Source organism: Cryptomeria japonica, unplaced genomic scaffold (genome assembly GCF_030272615.1).
Source record: "Cryptomeria japonica unplaced genomic scaffold, Sugi_1.0 HiC_scaffold_428, whole genome shotgun sequence".
Classification (NCBI taxonomy): Eukaryota; Viridiplantae; Streptophyta; class Pinopsida; order Cupressales; family Cupressaceae; genus Cryptomeria; species Cryptomeria japonica.
The window spans coordinates 58,457-77,255 of NW_026729248.1; the positions used below are offsets into that span (position 1 = coordinate 58,457).

General features: G+C 62.4%; 2 non-coding genes across 2 annotated transcripts; both read left to right on the forward strand.

Moving 5' to 3' along the window:
• The first annotated feature begins 3,433 nt into the window (after positions 1 to 3,433).
• LOC131871585 (5S ribosomal RNA) lies at positions 3,434 to 3,552 on the forward strand. The gene has a single exon (XR_009369799.1). It is a non-coding gene; the product is annotated as a 5S ribosomal RNA (ribosomal RNA).
• A 7,804-nt stretch (positions 3,553 to 11,356) lies between these two features.
• On the forward strand, positions 11,357 to 11,475 carry LOC131871586 (5S ribosomal RNA). The gene has a single exon (XR_009369800.1). It is a non-coding gene; the product is annotated as a 5S ribosomal RNA (ribosomal RNA).
• The last annotated feature ends 7,324 nt before the right edge of the window (positions 11,476 to 18,799 follow it).

Below are 18,799 nucleotides of genomic sequence, written 5' to 3' on the forward strand. Positions count from 1 at the left end.
CCGCGCAACCCAGCCAAGGTGTGCGCACCAAGGTGCACGCGAGGTGCGCACCCGGGGCAAACCGGGGTCCGACTTCGTGCACGCCGCACCTTGGAGCACACATCGGGGCGCTCCCGGGTTCGCACCGGCGTTGCGCACCGTGGTGGGCACCTCGGAGCACACCAAGGTGGGCAGCGAGGTGCGCACCTTTGATGCGATGCCTTCACTAATTTCCATAAAAGGCAAAAAAAAAACGAGATTTTAAAATTTCCGTTTTGAAAGATAGTGAGAAAAAGGGAATGCTGGTGCCATCTTGAGCCCGCCCTGGTGCGCAGCCCAGCCAAGGTTTGCGCACCAAGGTGCCCACCCTGGCGAAGGTGCGCGCCCGGGCAATTAACCCAACTTCCAACTTCGCGCGCGCCAGGGTGGGAGCGCACCCAACAACCGGGCCTGGGAAGAGCCAATGCGAGAAACCCCACCAAACTCTCTGACAAAAAAAGAGGGGGCGCTCCAGTAACCCCGCTTCGGAGCGCACCCTGGGCAAACCCAGCCAAGGTGCCCACCCCGGCCAAGGTGCAGGCGAGGTGCGCACCCGGGGCAAACCGGGCTCCGACAACGTGCACGCCGCACCTTGGAGCACACTTCGTAGCGCTCCCGGGTGCGCACCTCAGAGCACACCAAGGTGGGCAGCGAGGTGCGCACCTTTGATGCGCTGCCTTCACTAATTTCCAGAAAAGGCAAAAAAAAAAGGAGATTTTAAAATTTCCGTTTTGAAAGATAGTGAAAAAAACGGAACGCGCGTGCCATCTTGAGCCCGCCCTGGTGCGCAGCCCAGGTAAGGTGCCACCCTGGCAAAGGTGCGCACCCGGGCAATTAACCCTACTTCCGACTTCGTGCGCGCCAGGGTGGCAACCGGGCCTCGGAAGAGCCAATGCGAGAAACCCCACCAAACGCTCCGACAAAAAAAGAGGCGGCGCTCCAATAACCCCGCTTCGGAGCGCAGCCGGGGCAAACCAAGCCAAGGTGCCCACCCCGACGAAGGTGCACGCGAGGTGCGCACCCGGGGCAAACCGGGCTCCGACAACGTGCACGCAGCACCTTGGAGCACACTTCGAAGCACTCCCGGGTGCCCACCGGCGTTGCGCACCGTGGTGGGCAGCGAGGTGCGCACCTTTGATGCGCTGCCTTCACTAATTTCCAGAAAAAGGCAAAAAAAAATGAGATTTTAAAATTTCCGTTTTGAAAGATAGTGAAAAAAAAGGAACGCGGGTGCCATCTTGAGCCCGCCCTGGTGCGCAGCCCAGGCAAGGCATGCGCACCAAGGTGCCCACCCGAGGTGCACACCCGGGGCAAACCGGGCTCCGACTTCGTGCAGGCCGCACCTTGGAGCACACTTCGGAGCGCTCCTTGGTGCGCACCATGGTGCCCACCAGGGCGCACCCGAGGCAAACCGGGCTCCGACTTCGTGCACGCCGCACCTTGGAGCACACATCGGAGCGCTCCCAGGTTCGCACCAGCGTTGCGCACCTTTGATGCGCTGCCTTCACTAATTTCCAGAAAAGGCAAAAAAAAACGATATTTTAAAATTTCCGTTCTGAAAGATAGTGAAAAAAACGGAACGCGGGTGCCATCTTGAGCCCTTCCTGATGCGCAGCCCAGGCAAGTTGTGCGCACCAAGGTGCCCACCCTGGCGGAGGTGCGCGCCCGGGGCAAACCGGGCTCCGACTTCGTGCACTGCATGGTGCCCACCAAGGCGCGCAACCCAGCCAAGGTGCCCACCGCAGCGAAGGTGCACGCGAGGTGCGCACCCGAGGTGCACACCCGGGGCAAACCAGGCTCCGACTTCGTGCACGCCGCACCTTGGAGCACACTTCAGAGCGCTCCTTGGTACGCACCAGGGCGCGCAACCCAGCCAAGGTGCTCACCCCGGCGAAGGTGCACGCGAGGTGCGCACCCGGGGCAAACCGGGCTCGGACTTCGTGCACGCCGCACCTTGGAGCACACATCGGAGCGCTCCCGGGTTCGCACCAGCATTGCGCACCTTTGATGCGCTGCCTTCACTAATTTCCAGAAAAGGCAAAAAAAAGAAAAAAATGAGATTTTAAAATTTCCGTTTTGAAAGATAGTGAAAAAAACGGAACGCGGGTGCCATCTTGAGCCCGCCCTGGTGTGCAGCCCAGGCAAGTTGTGCGCACCAAGGCACCCACCCTGGCCAAGGTGGGTCACGGGGTGGGTCCTAGGGTGGGTAACGGGGTGGGTACTAAGGTGCGTGCCAAGGTGGGTCATAGGGTGGGTGCCAAGGTGGGCACCAGGGTGGGTGTGCACCAACCCTAGCCAGGGTAGGTCACGGGGTGGTTGTCGGGGTGGGCGTCAAGGAGCCAAGGTGGGTGGCAAGTAGCCAAGTTGCGTGCCAAGGTGGGTGTCGGGGTGGGTGCCAAGGATCCAAGGTGGGTGCCAAGGAACCAAGGTGGGTGTCTGGGTGGGTGCCGAGGTGGGAGCCAGGGTGGGTCCCAAGGTGAGTGCAAAGGTGGGTGCCAGGGTCAAGGTGAGTGCCAATGTGGGTTCCAAGGTGCCAGGGTCAGGGTGAGTGCCAATGTGGGTTCAAAGGTGCTAAGTTGGGTGCGAGGTTGGGTGCGAGGGTGGGTGGGTGCCAAGGTGTGCTAGGTGGAAGCCCGGGTGGGTCGGCATCCCATGGGTGTCGAGTTGGGTGCCTGATGGGTGCTTCTTGTCAAGTTTTAGTCGTCGGGACTCATTTCGAGCCTTAGAGGTCGTTTCTTGTCCGGTTGCCCTGTCTTCGACCTGGGAACCCAATTTTGGTCCTCGGGTCCCATTTTTTTTTGTCTCGCATCCCACTTTTGGCCTGTGGCCTTTTCGGGGTCGATTCTCGTTTTGGGCATCAGAGCATGTTTCTTCTCCTAAAACCCAATATTTGTTTATTAAGTCTCGGAACACATTTTTGTTCTCGTGGACCCATCATGGGTCTTGGAACGCATTTGTGGTCCTTGGGTCCCATTTTGCATCCCGAAACTTGTGTTTTGGTGCTTGATCCCTATTTTGGGTGCCCACCTTGCACCAAGTGCGCACCCGGGGCAAACCGAGCGCCTTGGTGCACCGGGGCAAGATCGAGCGTGCACCCGAGGCGCCCCGAACATGCACCAAGGTGCACTCGGCCCACATGTGAGCGCAGGTCGTTGCGCCCGAGGTGGTGTGTGGGCACCGCGTTGCAGACGGGACACTGCACGCACACGACGCCCCCTCCAGGTGCACGCACGTAGGCCGGGCCGGGTGCACACCCGACGCCCTAGCAAGGTGCGCGCACCCGGGCAGGGCTCACACTTGGCGAACGGGGCGCACTTCGCGAGGGAGGGTGTGCACCTCGACGGGGGTGGGTGGCCGGGGTGGATTCGCACGTGGGTCGCGGTTTGCTAAGTACACACTGCGACAAGCTCATAACGGGTGCGATCATACCAGCGTTAGTGCACCGGATCCCATCAGAACTCCGCAGTTAAGCGCGCTTGGGCCGGAGTAGTACTGGGATGGGTGACCTCCCGGGAAGTCCCGGTGTTGCACCCTTTTTTAGTTTTTCGCCGGGCGTCGCAATGCTATTTGAATAAACCTTTTGCCCGTTTGCGTTCTCGTCGGGGCCGGGCCGGGCCGGGGTGCGCTGCCCGCACTACCGCGCGCGCGGGGGCGACACCGAGCGCGCACCCGAGGCGCCCCGAGCACACAGGCCACGGTGCAACCCGGGCGTTGTGCGCGCACCCCGGTGCGCCCGAGGTGCTGCGCGCGCACCCAGGTGAAATCGGTGTGCACCTCGGCCAGTGCGCGCTCGGTCGAGTCGCGCACGTTGGCCAAGGTGCACGGTGATGTTTCTTACTCTAAGGTTCCGCACCAGACGCCCGGGACAGGTGAGCGAAGCTGGGCGGGGCCGGGTGCGCGGCCGGGGCAGGTGCACGCAGCTGGAGAGAGCTTTGGAGCACACTTCGGAGCGCACCAATGATGCGCTCCATTCAAAAGTTTCCTGAAAAGGCAAAAAAAGTTGAGATTATAGAATTTCCCACTTGAGAGATTGTAAAAAAAAAAAATTTAAAATGAAGGAAACGCGGGTGCCAAGGTGTGCGCAGCCCAGCCAAGGTGTGCGCACCAAGGCGCCCACCCTGGCGAAGGTGCACGCAAGGTGCGCACCCGAGGCAAACCGGACAATTAACCCAACTTTCGACTTCGCGCGCACCTTGGAGCGCACTTCGGAGCGCTCCTTGGTGCGCACCAATCTTGGGCACCTCGGAGTGCACCATGGCGCCCACCAAGGTGCGCACCCGGGGCAAACCGAGCTCCGACTTCGTGCGCACCTTGGAGCGCACGAAAGGTGCGCACCATGGCGCCCACCAAGGTGCGCAGCCCAGCCAAGGCGTGCGCATCAAGGTGCGCACCCTGGCGAAGGTGCGCACCCGGGGCAAACCGAGCTCCGACTTCGTGCGCACCTTGGAGCGCACAAAAGGTGCGCAACCCAGCCAAGGTGTGCGCACCCCGGTCAAACCGAGCTCCGAATCGTGCGCACCAGAGGTGCACGCCATCGTGCGCACCTTGGAGCACACTTCGGAGCCCTCCTTGGTGCGCGCCGATGTTGCGCACCTCGGAGCGCACCCGGGGAAAACAATGCAATTAACCCGACTTTCGACTTCGTGGGCACCTCGGAGCGCTCTCGGGTTCGCACCTCGGAGCACACCGAGGTGCGCACCTTTGATGCGCTGCCTTCACCAATTTCCAGAAAAGGCAAGAAAACATTGAGAAGGTGTGCGCACCGAGGTGCCCACCCTGGCGAAGGTGCACGCGAGGTGCGCACCCGGGGCAAACCGGGCTCCGACTTCGTGCACGCCGCACCTTGGAGCACACTTCGGAGCGCTCCTTGGTGCGCACCAGGGCGCGCAACCCAGCCGAGGTGCCCACCCCGGCGAAGGTGCACGCGAGGTGCGCACCCGGGGCAAACCGGGCTCCGACTTCGTGCACGCCATGGTGCCCACCGCGGCGAAGGTGCACGCGAGGTGCGCACCCGGGGCAAACCGGGCTCCGACTTCGTGCACGCCGCACCTTGGAGCACACTTCGGAGCGCTCCTTGGTGCGCACCATGGTGCCCACCAGGGCGCGCAACCCCGCCGAAGGTGCACGCGAGGTGCGCACCCGGGGCAAACCGGGCTCCGACTTCGTGCACGCCGCACCTTGGAGCACACTTCGGAGCGCTCCTTGGTGCGCACCATGGTGCCCACCAGGGCGCGCAACCCCGCCGAAGGTGCACGCGAGGTGCGCACCCGGGGCAAACCGGGCTCCGACTTCGTGCACGCCATGGTGCGCACCGCGGCGAAGGTGCGCACCCGGGGCAAACCGGGCTCCGACTTCGTGCACGCCGCACCTTGGAGCACACTTCGGAGCGCTCCTTGGTGCGCACCAGGGCGCGCAACCCAGCCGAGGTGCCCACCCCGGCGAAGGTGCACGCGAGGTGCGTACCCGGGGCAAACCGGGCTCCGACTTCGTGCACGCCGCACCTTGGAGCACACTTCGGAGCGCTCCTTGGTGCGCACCATGGTGCCCACCAGGCCGCGCAACCCAGCCAAGGTGTGCGCACCAAGGTGCACGCGAGGTGCGCACCCGGGGCAAACCGGGGTCCGACTTCGTGCACGCCGCACCTTGGAGCACACATCGGGGCGCTCCCGGGTTCGCACCGGCGTTGCGCACCGTGGTGGGCACCTCGGAGCACACCAAGGTGGGCAGCGAGGTGCGCACCTTTGATGCGATGCCTTCACTAATTTCCATAAAAGGCAAAAAAAAAACGAGATTTTAAAATTTCCGTTTTGAAAGATAGTGAGAAAAAGGGAATGCTGGTGCCATCTTGAGCCCGCCCTGGTGCGCAGCCCAGCCAAGGTGTGCGCACCAAGGTGCCCACCCTGGCGAAGGTGCGCGCCCGGGCAATTAACCCAACTTCCAACTTCGCGCGCGCCAGGGTGGGAGCGCACCCAACAACCGGGCCTGGGAAGAGCCAATGCGAGAAACCCCACCAAACGCTCTGACAAAAAAAGAGGGGGCGCTCCAGTAACCCCGCTTCGGAGCGCACCCTGGGCAAACCCAGCCAAGGTGCCCACCCCGGCCAAGGTGCAGGCGAGGTGCGCACCCGGGGCAAACCGGGCTCCGACAACGTGCACGCCGCACCTTGGAGCACACTTCGTAGCGCTCCCGGGTGCGCACCTCAGAGCACACCAAGGTGGGCAGCGAGGTGCGCACCTTTGATGCGCTGCCTTCACTAATTTCCAGAAAAGGCAAAAAAAAAAGGAGATTTTAAAATTTCCGTTTTGAAAGATAGTGAAAAAAACGGAACGCGCGTGCCATCTTGAGCCCGCCCTGGTGCGCAGCCCAGGTAAGGTGCCCACCCTGGCAAAGGTGCGCACCCGGGCAATTAACCCTACTTCCGACTTCGTGCGCGCCAGGGTGGCAACCGGGCCTCGGAAGAGCCAATGCGAGAAACCCCACCAAACGCTCCGACAAAAAAAGAGGCGGCGCTCCAATAACCCCGCTTCGGAGCGCAGCCGGGGCAAACCCAGCCAAGGTGCCCACCCCGACGAAGGTGCACGCGAGGTGCGCACCCGGGGCAAACCGGGCTCCGACAACGTGCACGCAGCACCTTGGAGCACACTTCGAAGCACTCCCGGGTGCCCACCGGCGTTGCGCACCGTGGTGGGCAGCGAGGTGCGCACCTTTGATGCGCTGCCTTCACTAATTTCCAGAAAAAGGCAAAAAAAAATGAGATTTTAAAATTTCCGTTTTGAAAGATAGTGAAAAAAAAGGAACGCGGGTGCCATCTTGAGCCCGCCCTGGTGCGCAGCCCAGGCAAGGCATGCGCACCAAGGTGCCCACCCGAGGTGCACACCCGGGGCAAACCGGGCTCCGACTTCGTGCAGGCCGCACCTTGGAGCACACTTCGGAGCGCTCCTTGGTGCGCACCATGGTGCCCACCAGGGCGCGCAACCCAGCCAAGGTCTGCACACTAAGGTGCCCACCCCGGCGAAGGTGCACGCGAGGTGCGCACCCGGGGCAAACCGGGCTCCGACTTCGTGCACGCCATGGTGCCCACCGCGGCGAAGGTGCACGCGAGGTGCGCACCCGGGGCAAACCGGGCTCCGACTTCGTGCACGCCGCACCTTGGAGCACACTTCGGAGCGCTCCTTGGTGCGCACCATGGTGCCCACCAGGGCGCGCAACCCAGCCAAGGTGTGCGCACCAAGGTGCACGCGAGGTGCGCACCCGGGGCAAACCGGGGTCCGACTTCGTGCACGCCGCACCTTGGAGCACACATCGGAGCGCTCCCAGGTTCGCACCAGCGTTGCGCACCTTTGATGCGCTGCCTTCACTAATTTCCAGAAAAGGCAAAAAAAAACGATATTTTAAAATTTCCGTTCTGAAAGATAGTGAAAAAAACGGAACGCGGGTGCCATCTTGAGCCCTTCCTGGTGCGCAGCCCAGGCAAGTTGTGCGCACCAAGGTGCCCACCCTGGCGGAGGTGCGCGCCCGGGGCAAACCGGGCTCCGACTTCGTGCACTGCATGGTGCCCACCAAGGCGCGCAACCCAGCCAAGGTGCCCACCGCAGCGAAGGTGCACGCGAGGTGCACACCCGGGGCAAACCGGGCTCCGACTTCGTGCACGCCGCACCTTGGAGCACACTTCAGAGCGCTCCTTGGTGCGCACCAGGGCGCGCAACCCAGCCGAGGTGCCCACCCCGGCGAAGGTGCACGCGAGGTGCGCACCCGGGGCAAACCGGGCTCCGACTTCGTGCACGCCATGGTGCCCACCGCGGCGAAGGTGCGCACCCGGGGCAAACCGGGCTCCGACTTCGTGCACGCCGCACCTTGGAGCACACTTCGGAGCGCTCCTTGGTGCGCACCATGGTGCCCACCAGGCCGCGCAACCCAGCCAAGGTGTGCGCACCAAGGTGCACGCGAGGTGCGCACCCGGGGCAAACCGGGGTCCGACTTCGTGCACGCCGCACCTTGGAGCACACATCGGGGCGCTCCCGGGTTCGCACCGGCGTTGCGCACCGTGGTGGGCACCTCGGAGCACACCAAGGTGGGCAGCGAGGTGCGCACCTTTGATGCGATGCCTTCACTAATTTCCATAAAAGGCAAAAAAAAAACGAGATTTTAAAATTTCCGTTTTGAAAGATAGTGAGAAAAAGGGAATGCTGGTGCCATCTTGAGCCCGCCCTGGTGCGCAGCCCAGCCAAGGTTTGCGCACCAAGGTGCCCACCCTGGCGAAGGTGCGCGCCCGGGCAATTAACCCAACTTCCAACTTCGCGCGCGCCAGGGTGGGAGCGCACCCAACAACCGGGCCTGGGAAGAGCCAATGCGAGAAACCCCACCAAACTCTCTGACAAAAAAAGAGGGGGCGCTCCAGTAACCCCGCTTCGGAGCGCACCCTGGGCAAACCCAGCCAAGGTGCCCACCCCGGCCAAGGTGCAGGCGAGGTGCGCACCCGGGGCAAACCGGGCTCCGACAACGTGCACGCCGCACCTTGGAGCACACTTCGTAGCGCTCCCGGGTGCGCACCTCAGAGCACACCAAGGTGGGCAGCGAGGTGCGCACCTTTGATGCGCTGCCTTCACTAATTTCCAGAAAAGGCAAAAAAAAAAGGAGATTTTAAAATTTCCGTTTTGAAAGATAGTGAAAAAAACGGAACGCGCGTGCCATCTTGAGCCCGCCCTGGTGCGCAGCCCAGGTAAGGTGCCACCCTGGCAAAGGTGCGCACCCGGGCAATTAACCCTACTTCCGACTTCGTGCGCGCCAGGGTGGCAACCGGGCCTCGGAAGAGCCAATGCGAGAAACCCCACCAAACGCTCCGACAAAAAAAGAGGCGGCGCTCCAATAACCCCGCTTCGGAGCGCAGCCGGGGCAAACCAAGCCAAGGTGCCCACCCCGACGAAGGTGCACGCGAGGTGCGCACCCGGGGCAAACCGGGCTCCGACAACGTGCACGCAGCACCTTGGAGCACACTTCGAAGCACTCCCGGGTGCCCACCGGCGTTGCGCACCGTGGTGGGCAGCGAGGTGCGCACCTTTGATGCGCTGCCTTCACTAATTTCCAGAAAAAGGCAAAAAAAAATGAGATTTTAAAATTTCCGTTTTGAAAGATAGTGAAAAAAAAGGAACGCGGGTGCCATCTTGAGCCCGCCCTGGTGCGCAGCCCAGGCAAGGCATGCGCACCAAGGTGCCCACCCGAGGTGCACACCCGGGGCAAACCGGGCTCCGACTTCGTGCAGGCCGCACCTTGGAGCACACTTCGGAGCGCTCCTTGGTGCGCACCATGGTGCCCACCAGGGCGCACCCGAGGCAAACCGGGCTCCGACTTCGTGCACGCCGCACCTTGGAGCACACATCGGAGCGCTCCCAGGTTCGCACCAGCGTTGCGCACCTTTGATGCGCTGCCTTCACTAATTTCCAGAAAAGGCAAAAAAAAACGATATTTTAAAATTTCCGTTCTGAAAGATAGTGAAAAAAACGGAACGCGGGTGCCATCTTGAGCCCTTCCTGATGCGCAGCCCAGGCAAGTTGTGCGCACCAAGGTGCCCACCCTGGCGGAGGTGCGCGCCCGGGGCAAACCGGGCTCCGACTTCGTGCACTGCATGGTGCCCACCAAGGCGCGCAACCCAGCCAAGGTGCCCACCGCAGCGAAGGTGCACGCGAGGTGCGCACCCGAGGTGCACACCCGGGGCAAACCGGGCTCCGACTTCGTGCACGCCGCACCTTGGAGCACACTTCAGAGCGCTCCTTGGTACGCACCAGGGCGCGCAACCCAGCCAAGGTGCTCACCCCGGCGAAGGTGCACGCGAGGTGCGCACCCGGGGCAAACCGGGCTCGGACTTCGTGCACGCCGCACCTTGGAGCACACATCGGAGCGCTCCCGGGTTCGCACCAGCATTGCGCACCTTTGATGCGCTGCCTTCACTAATTTCCAGAAAAGGCAAAAAAAAGAAAAAAATGAGATTTTAAAATTTCCGTTTTGAAAGATAGTGAAAAAAACGGAACGCGGGTGCCATCTTGAGCCCGCCCTGGTGTGCAGCCCAGGCAAGTTGTGCGCACCAAGGCACCCACCCTGGCCAAGGTGGGTCACGGGGTGGGTCCTAGGGTGGGTAACGGGGTGGGTACTAAGGTGCGTGCCAAGGTGGGTCATAGGGTGGGTGCCAAGGTGGGCACCAGGGTGGGTGTGCACCAACCCTAGCCAGGGTAGGTCACGGGGTGGTTGTCGGGGTGGGCGTCAAGGAGCCAAGGTGGGTGGCAAGTAGCCAAGTTGCGTGCCAAGGTGGGTGTCGGGGTGGGTGCCAAGGATCCAAGGTGGGTGCCAAGGAACCAAGGTGGGTGTCTGGGTGGGTGCCGAGGTGGGAGCCAGGGTGGGTCCCAAGGTGAGTGCAAAGGTGGGTGCCAGGGTCAAGGTGAGTGCCAATGTGGGTTCCAAGGTGCCAGGGTCAGGGTGAGTGCCAATGTGGGTTCAAAGGTGCTAAGTTGGGTGCGAGGTTGGGTGCGAGGGTGGGTGGGTGCCAAGGTGTGCTAGGTGGAAGCCCGGGTGGGTCGGCATCCCATGGGTGTCGAGTTGGGTGCCTGATGGGTGCTTCTTGTCAAGTTTTAGTCGTCGGGACTCATTTCGAGCCTTAGAGGTCGTTTCTTGTCCGGTTGCCCTGTCTTCGACCTGGGAACCCAATTTTGGTCCTCGGGTCCCATTTTTTTTTGTCTCGCATCCCACTTTTGGCCTGTGGCCTTTTCGGGGTCGATTCTCGTTTTGGGCATCAGAGCATGTTTCTTCTCCTAAAACCCAATATTTGTTTATTAAGTCTCGGAACACATTTTTGTTCTCGTGGACCCATCATGGGTCTTGGAACGCATTTGTGGTCCTTGGGTCCCATTTTGCATCCCGAAACTTGTGTTTTGGTGCTTGATCCCTATTTTGGGTGCCCACCTTGCACCAAGTGCGCACCCGGGGCAAACCGAGCGCCTTGGTGCACCGGGGCAAGATCGAGCGTGCACCCGAGGCGCCCCGAACATGCACCAAGGTGCACTCGGCCCACATGTGAGCGCAGGTCGTTGCGCCCGAGGTGGTGTGTGGGCACCGCGTTGCAGACGGGACACTGCACGCACACGACGCCCCCTCCAGGTGCACGCACGTAGGCCGGGCCGGGTGCACACCCGACGCCCTAGCAAGGTGCGCGCACCCGGGCAGGGCTCACACTTGGCGAACGGGGCGCACTTCGCGAGGGAGGGTGTGCACCTCGACGGGGGTGGGTGGCCGGGGTGGATTCGCACGTGGGTCGCGGTTTGCTAAGTACACACTGCGACAAGCTCATAACGGGTGCGATCATACCAGCGTTAGTGCACCGGATCCCATCAGAACTCCGCAGTTAAGCGCGCTTGGGCCGGAGTAGTACTGGGATGGGTGACCTCCCGGGAAGTCCCGGTGTTGCACCCTTTTTTAGTTTTTCGCCGGGCGTCGCAATGCTATTTGAATAAACCTTTTGCCCGTTTGCGTTCTCGTCGGGGCCGGGCCGGGCCGGGGTGCGCTGCCCGCACTACCGCGCGCGCGGGGGCGACACCGAGCGCGCACCCGAGGCGCCCCGAGCACACAGGCCACGGTGCAACCCGGGCGTTGTGCGCGCACCCCGGTGCGCCCGAGGTGCTGCGCGCGCACCCAGGTGAAATCGGTGTGCACCTCGGCCAGTGCGCGCTCGGTCGAGTCGCGCACGTTGGCCAAGGTGCACGGTGATGTTTCTTACTCTAAGGTTCCGCACCAGACGCCCGGGACAGGTGAGCGAAGCTGGGCGGGGCCGGGTGCGCGGCCGGGGCAGGTGCACGCAGCTGGAGAGAGCTTTGGAGCACACTTCGGAGCGCACCAATGATGCGCTCCATTCAAAAGTTTCCTGAAAAGGCAAAAAAAGTTGAGATTATAGAATTTCCCACTTGAGAGATTGTAAAAAAAAAAAATTTAAAATGAAGGAAACGCGGGTGCCAAGGTGTGCGCAGCCCAGCCAAGGTGTGCGCACCAAGGCGCCCACCCTGGCGAAGGTGCACGCAAGGTGCGCACCCGAGGCAAACCGGACAATTAACCCAACTTTCGACTTCGCGCGCACCTTGGAGCGCACTTCGGAGCGCTCCTTGGTGCGCACCAATCTTGGGCACCTCGGAGTGCACCATGGCGCCCACCAAGGTGCGCACCCGGGGCAAACCGAGCTCCGACTTCGTGCGCACCTTGGAGCGCACGAAAGGTGCGCACCATGGCGCCCACCAAGGTGCGCAGCCCAGCCAAGGCGTGCGCATCAAGGTGCGCACCCTGGCGAAGGTGCGCACCCGGGGCAAACCGAGCTCCGACTTCGTGCGCACCTTGGAGCGCACAAAAGGTGCGCAACCCAGCCAAGGTGTGCGCACCCCGGTCAAACCGAGCTCCGAATCGTGCGCACCAGAGGTGCACGCCATCGTGCGCACCTTGGAGCACACTTCGGAGCCCTCCTTGGTGCGCGCCGATGTTGCGCACCTCGGAGCGCACCCGGGGAAAACAATGCAATTAACCCGACTTTCGACTTCGTGGGCACCTCGGAGCGCTCTCGGGTTCGCACCTCGGAGCACACCGAGGTGCGCACCTTTGATGCGCTGCCTTCACCAATTTCCAGAAAAGGCAAGAAAACATTGAGAAGGTGTGCGCACCGAGGTGCCCACCCTGGCGAAGGTGCACGCGAGGTGCGCACCCGGGGCAAACCGGGCTCCGACTTCGTGCACGCCGCACCTTGGAGCACACTTCGGAGCGCTCCTTGGTGCGCACCAGGGCGCGCAACCCAGCCGAGGTGCCCACCCCGGCGAAGGTGCACGCGAGGTGCGCACCCGGGGCAAACCGGGCTCCGACTTCGTGCACGCCATGGTGCCCACCGCGGCGAAGGTGCACGCGAGGTGCGCACCCGGGGCAAACCGGGCTCCGACTTCGTGCACGCCGCACCTTGGAGCACACTTCGGAGCGCTCCTTGGTGCGCACCATGGTGCCCACCAGGGCGCGCAACCCCGCCGAAGGTGCACGCGAGGTGCGCACCCGGGGCAAACCGGGCTCCGACTTCGTGCACGCCGCACCTTGGAGCACACTTCGGAGCGCTCCTTGGTGCGCACCATGGTGCCCACCAGGGCGCGCAACCCCGCCGAAGGTGCACGCGAGGTGCGCACCCGGGGCAAACCGGGCTCCGACTTCGTGCACGCCATGGTGCGCACCGCGGCGAAGGTGCGCACCCGGGGCAAACCGGGCTCCGACTTCGTGCACGCCGCACCTTGGAGCACACTTCGGAGCGCTCCTTGGTGCGCACCAGGGCGCGCAACCCAGCCGAGGTGCCCACCCCGGCGAAGGTGCACGCGAGGTGCGTACCCGGGGCAAACCGGGCTCCGACTTCGTGCACGCCGCACCTTGGAGCACACTTCGGAGCGCTCCTTGGTGCGCACCATGGTGCCCACCAGGCCGCGCAACCCAGCCAAGGTGTGCGCACCAAGGTGCACGCGAGGTGCGCACCCGGGGCAAACCGGGGTCCGACTTCGTGCACGCCGCACCTTGGAGCACACATCGGGGCGCTCCCGGGTTCGCACCGGCGTTGCGCACCGTGGTGGGCACCTCGGAGCACACCAAGGTGGGCAGCGAGGTGCGCACCTTTGATGCGATGCCTTCACTAATTTCCATAAAAGGCAAAAAAAAAACGAGATTTTAAAATTTCCGTTTTGAAAGATAGTGAGAAAAAGGGAATGCTGGTGCCATCTTGAGCCCGCCCTGGTGCGCAGCCCAGCCAAGGTGTGCGCACCAAGGTGCCCACCCTGGCGAAGGTGCGCGCCCGGGCAATTAACCCAACTTCCAACTTCGCGCGCGCCAGGGTGGGAGCGCACCCAACAACCGGGCCTGGGAAGAGCCAATGCGAGAAACCCCACCAAACGCTCTGACAAAAAAAGAGGGGGCGCTCCAGTAACCCCGCTTCGGAGCGCACCCTGGGCAAACCCAGCCAAGGTGCCCACCCCGGCCAAGGTGCAGGCGAGGTGCGCACCCGGGGCAAACCGGGCTCCGACAACGTGCACGCCGCACCTTGGAGCACACTTCGTAGCGCTCCCGGGTGCGCACCTCAGAGCACACCAAGGTGGGCAGCGAGGTGCGCACCTTTGATGCGCTGCCTTCACTAATTTCCAGAAAAGGCAAAAAAAAAAGGAGATTTTAAAATTTCCGTTTTGAAAGATAGTGAAAAAAACGGAACGCGCGTGCCATCTTGAGCCCGCCCTGGTGCGCAGCCCAGGTAAGGTGCCCACCCTGGCAAAGGTGCGCACCCGGGCAATTAACCCTACTTCCGACTTCGTGCGCGCCAGGGTGGCAACCGGGCCTCGGAAGAGCCAATGCGAGAAACCCCACCAAACGCTCCGACAAAAAAAGAGGCGGCGCTCCAATAACCCCGCTTCGGAGCGCAGCCGGGGCAAACCCAGCCAAGGTGCCCACCCCGACGAAGGTGCACGCGAGGTGCGCACCCGGGGCAAACCGGGCTCCGACAACGTGCACGCAGCACCTTGGAGCACACTTCGAAGCACTCCCGGGTGCCCACCGGCGTTGCGCACCGTGGTGGGCAGCGAGGTGCGCACCTTTGATGCGCTGCCTTCACTAATTTCCAGAAAAAGGCAAAAAAAAATGAGATTTTAAAATTTCCGTTTTGAAAGATAGTGAAAAAAAAGGAACGCGGGTGCCATCTTGAGCCCGCCCTGGTGCGCAGCCCAGGCAAGGCATGCGCACCAAGGTGCCCACCCGAGGTGCACACCCGGGGCAAACCGGGCTCCGACTTCGTGCAGGCCGCACCTTGGAGCACACTTCGGAGCGCTCCTTGGTGCGCACCATGGTGCCCACCAGGGCGCGCAACCCAGCCAAGGTCTGCACACTAAGGTGCCCACCCCGGCGAAGGTGCACGCGAGGTGCGCACCCGGGGCAAACCGGGCTCCGACTTCGTGCACGCCATGGTGCCCACCGCGGCGAAGGTGCACGCGAGGTGCGCACCCGGGGCAAACCGGGCTCCGACTTCGTGCACGCCGCACCTTGGAGCACACTTCGGAGCGCTCCTTGGTGCGCACCATGGTGCCCACCAGGGCGCGCAACCCAGCCAAGGTGTGCGCACCAAGGTGCACGCGAGGTGCGCACCCGGGGCAAACCGGGGTCCGACTTCGTGCACGCCGCACCTTGGAGCACACATCGGAGCGCTCCCAGGTTCGCACCAGCGTTGCGCACCTTTGATGCGCTGCCTTCACTAATTTCCAGAAAAGGCAAAAAAAAACGATATTTTAAAATTTCCGTTCTGAAAGATAGTGAAAAAAACGGAACGCGGGTGCCATCTTGAGCCCTTCCTGGTGCGCAGCCCAGGCAAGTTGTGCGCACCAAGGTGCCCACCCTGGCGGAGGTGCGCGCCCGGGGCAAACCGGGCTCCGACTTCGTGCACTGCATGGTGCCCACCAAGGCGCGCAACCCAGCCAAGGTGCCCACCGCAGCGAAGGTGCACGCGAGGTGCACACCCGGGGCAAACCGGGCTCCGACTTCGTGCACGCCGCACCTTGGAGCACACTTCAGAGCGCTCCTTGGTGCGCACCAGGGCGCGCAACCCAGCCGAGGTGCCCACCCCGGCGAAGGTGCACGCGAGGTGCGCACCCGGGGCAAACCGGGCTCCGACTTCGTGCACGCCATGGTGCCCACCGCGGCGAAGGTGCGCACCCGGGGCAAACCGGGCTCCGACTTCGTGCACGCCGCACCTTGGAGCACACTTCGGAGCGCTCCTTGGTGCGCACCATGGTGCCCACCAGGCCGCGCAACCCAGCCAAGGTGTGCGCACCAAGGTGCACGCGAGGTGCGCACCCGGGGCAAACCGGGGTCCGACTTCGTGCACGCCGCACCTTGGAGCACACATCGGGGCGCTCCCGGGTTCGCACCGGCGTTGCGCACCGTGGTGGGCACCTCGGAGCACACCAAGGTGGGCAGCGAGGTGCGCACCTTTGATGCGATGCCTTCACTAATTTCCATAAAAGGCAAAAAAAAAACGAGATTTTAAAATTTCCGTTTTGAAAGATAGTGAGAAAAAGGGAATGCTGGTGCCATCTTGAGCCCGCCCTGGTGCGCAGCCCAGCCAAGGTTTGCGCACCAAGGTGCCCACCCTGGCGAAGGTGCGCGCCCGGGCAATTAACCCAACTTCCAACTTCGCGCGCGCCAGGGTGGGAGCGCACCCAACAACCGGGCCTGGGAAGAGCCAATGCGAGAAACCCCACCAAACTCTCTGACAAAAAAAGAGGGGGCGCTCCAGTAACCCCGCTTCGGAGCGCACCCTGGGCAAACCCAGCCAAGGTGCCCACCCCGGCCAAGGTGCAGGCGAGGTGCGCACCCGGGGCAAACCGGGCTCCGACAACGTGCACGCCGCACCTTGGAGCACACTTCGTAGCGCTCCCGGGTGCGCACCTCAGAGCACACCAAGGTGGGCAGCGAGGTGCGCACCTTTGATGCGCTGCCTTCACTAATTTCCAGAAAAGGCAAAAAAAAAAGGAGATTTTAAAATTTCCGTTTTGAAAGATAGTGAAAAAAACGGAACGCGCGTGCCATCTTGAGCCCGCCCTGGTGCGCAGCCCAGGTAAGGTGCCACCCTGGCAAAGGTGCGCACCCGGGCAATTAACCCTACTTCCGACTTCGTGCGCGCCAGGGTGGCAACCGGGCCTCGGAAGAGCCAATGCGAGAAACCCCACCAAACGCTCCGACAAAAAAAGAGGCGGCGCTCCAATAACCCCGCTTCGGAGCGCAGCCGGGGCAAACCAAGCCAAGGTGCCCACCCCGACGAAGGTGCACGCGAGGTGCGCACCCGGGGCAAACCGGGCTCCGACAACGTGCACGCAGCACCTTGGAGCACACTTCGAAGCACTCCCGGGTGCCCACCGGCGTTGCGCACCGTGGTGGGCAGCGAGGTGCGCACCTTTGATGCGCTGCCTTCACTAATTTCCAGAAAAAGGCAAAAAAAAATGAGATTTTAAAATTTCCGTTTTGAAAGATAGTGAAAAAAAAGGAACGCGGGTGCCATCTTGAGCCCGCCCTGGTGCGCAGCCCAGGCAAGGCATGCGCACCAAGGTGCCCACCCGAGGTGCACACCCGGGGCAAACCGGGCTCCGACTTCGTGCAGGCCGCACCTTGGAGCACACTTCGGAGCGCTCCTTGGTGCGCACCATGGTGCCCACCAGGGCGCACCCGAGGCAAACCGGGCTCCGACTTCGTGCACGCCGCACCTTGGAGCACACATCGGAGCGCTCCCAGGTTCGCACCAGCGTTGCGCACCTTTGATGCGCTGCCTTCACTAATTTCCAGAAAAGGCAAAAAAAAACGATATTTTAAAATTTCCGTTCTGAAAGATAGTGAAAAAAACGGAACGCGGGTGCCATCTTGAGCCCTTCCTGATGCGCAGCCCAGGCAAGTTGTGCGCACCAAGGTGCCCACCCTGGCGGAGGTGCGCGCCCGGGGCAAACCGGGCTCCGACTTCGTGCACTGCATGGTGCCCACCAAGGCGCGCAACCCAGCCAAGGTGCCCACCGCAGCGAAGGTGCACGCGAGGTGCGCACCCGAGGTGCACACCCGGGGCAAACCAGGCTCCGACTTCGTGCACGCCGCACCTTGGAGCACACTTCAGAGCGCTCCTTGGTACGCACCAGGGCGCGCAACCCAGCCAAGGTGCTCACCCCGGCGAAGGTGCACGCGAGGTGCGCACCCGGGGCAAACCGGGCTCGGACTTCGTGCACGCCGCACCTTGGAGCACACATCGGAGCGCTCCCGGGTTCGCACCAGCATTGCGCACCTTTGATGCGCTGCCTTCACTAATTTCCAGAAAAGGCAAAAAAAAGAAAAAAATGAGATTTTAAAATTTCCGTTTTGAAAGATAGTGAAAAAAACGGAACGCGGGTGCCATCTTGAGCCCGCCCTGGTGTGCAGCCCAGGCAAGTTGTGCGCACCAAGGCACCCACCCTGGCCAAGGTGGGTCACGGGGTGGGTCCTAGGGTGGGTAACGGGGTGGGTACTAAGGTGCGTGCCAAGGTGGGTCATAGGGTGGGTGCCAAGGTGGGCACCAGGGTGGGTGTGCACCAACCCTAGCCAGGGTAGGTCACGGGGTGGTTGTCGGGGTGGGCGTCAAGGAGCCAAGGTGGGTGGCAAGTAGCCAAGTTGCGTGCCAAGGTGGGTGTCGGGGTGGGTGCCAAGGATCCAAGGTGGGTGCCAAGGAACCAAGGTGGGTGTCTGGGTGGGTGCCGAGGTGGGAGCCAGGGTGGGTCCCAAGGTGAGTGCAAAGGTGGGTGCCAGGGTCAAGGTGAGTGCCAATGTGGGTTCCAAGGTGCCAGGGTCAGGGTGAGTGCCAATGTGGGTTCAAAGGTGCTAAGTTGGGTGCGAGGTTGGGTGCGAGGGTGGGTGGGTGCCAAGGTGTGCTAGGTGGAAGCCCGGGTGGGTCGGCATCCCATGGGTGTCGAGTTGGGTGCCTGATGGGTGCTTCTTGTCAAGTTTTAGTCGTCGGGACTCATTTCGAGCCTTAGAGGTCGTTTCTTGTCCGGTTGCCCTGTCTTCGACCTGGGAACCCAATTTTGGTCCTCGGGTCCCATTTTTTTTTGTCTCGCATCCCACTTTTGGCCTGTGGCCTTTTCGGGGTCGATTCTCGTTTTGGGCATCAGAGCATGTTTCTTCTCCTAAAACCCAATATTTGTTTATTAAGTCTCGGAACACATTTTTGTTCTCGTGGACCCAT